The following is a 1028-nucleotide window of genomic DNA, read 5'->3' on the forward strand; positions in this document are numbered from 1 at the left end:
CATAATTTCTATATATATATAATTCACTTTGTTTGGACTTTGTAGTCTAGGCTAAGGGTTGCAATAAAAGCTTTTACAATGTCCTTGCTAGAAATATTTTTTTATAAAATTATATTTGTGAGTACACATTATTTGGTATATCTTTAGTAATATTATGCATTAAAATACTTAATAATTTTGTTTATACGAAGCAAAAAAATAAATAACATATGAAATATATAAAAAATATTATTAAATGTCGTAAAATAATTTAACTCTTTATTATAGTTTCCTCTAAAACTTACGGTGGATAAACTTGTAATAATAGATTATTAATTGATATTATTTTATTTTTAATTCTTCACAACACATTCATAAAATTTTTACTAGTTCTTTAACAGTCATTGCTGAAGCTTGTTGTTATATTTCTCTATCTCTCTTTGTCCCAAACTTCAAAGTCACAATAGCCGAGATGAGGTAAAACATTTTCCCAATCTTCATTTTAGTCCAATTTTATCTTTTTGAAACTTCTATTTAGGTGATTTTGAAACTATAGTTTTAAAAGTTAAATGGCCTAGGCCTTAGAGCATGTGCAAGAAAATTTATTTTTATATGTATATAAAATACTGTGTTATATAATTCTATTTGTTATTTTCCAACTGTGGAATCGGCTAAATATTTTAGGTAGGTGTGCACATAATTTACGTTGCACTAGAGCTATACAATGGGCTATTGGCGACTGTCTGGGCATCCTTGAGGATGATCCGAGGACATGCCATCACAATTTTCATCCTCTGCAGAGGGGATGGCTCCTTTGATTTGGTAGGCCGATGACCTGCGCACGAAGCCGAGCATTTTACGGTGGAACAGTTTAACGAGAACCCATACCGTGCACCCTTGGTCCTTACGCAGGCTGATCAAAGTGGTCACTCACCCGCTTACTGACCGCAGCCAGTGATGCTTGACTTCGGTGTTCTACTGGGAACTGTGTCTTTACTACGGTATTCAAAATATTTTAGGAAATTGGTCCTATCGAAGCAAATGGTTTA

This window comes from Parasteatoda tepidariorum, chromosome 3 (genome assembly GCF_043381705.1).
Source record: "Parasteatoda tepidariorum isolate YZ-2023 chromosome 3, CAS_Ptep_4.0, whole genome shotgun sequence".
Taxonomy (NCBI): domain Eukaryota; kingdom Metazoa; phylum Arthropoda; class Arachnida; order Araneae; family Theridiidae; genus Parasteatoda; species Parasteatoda tepidariorum.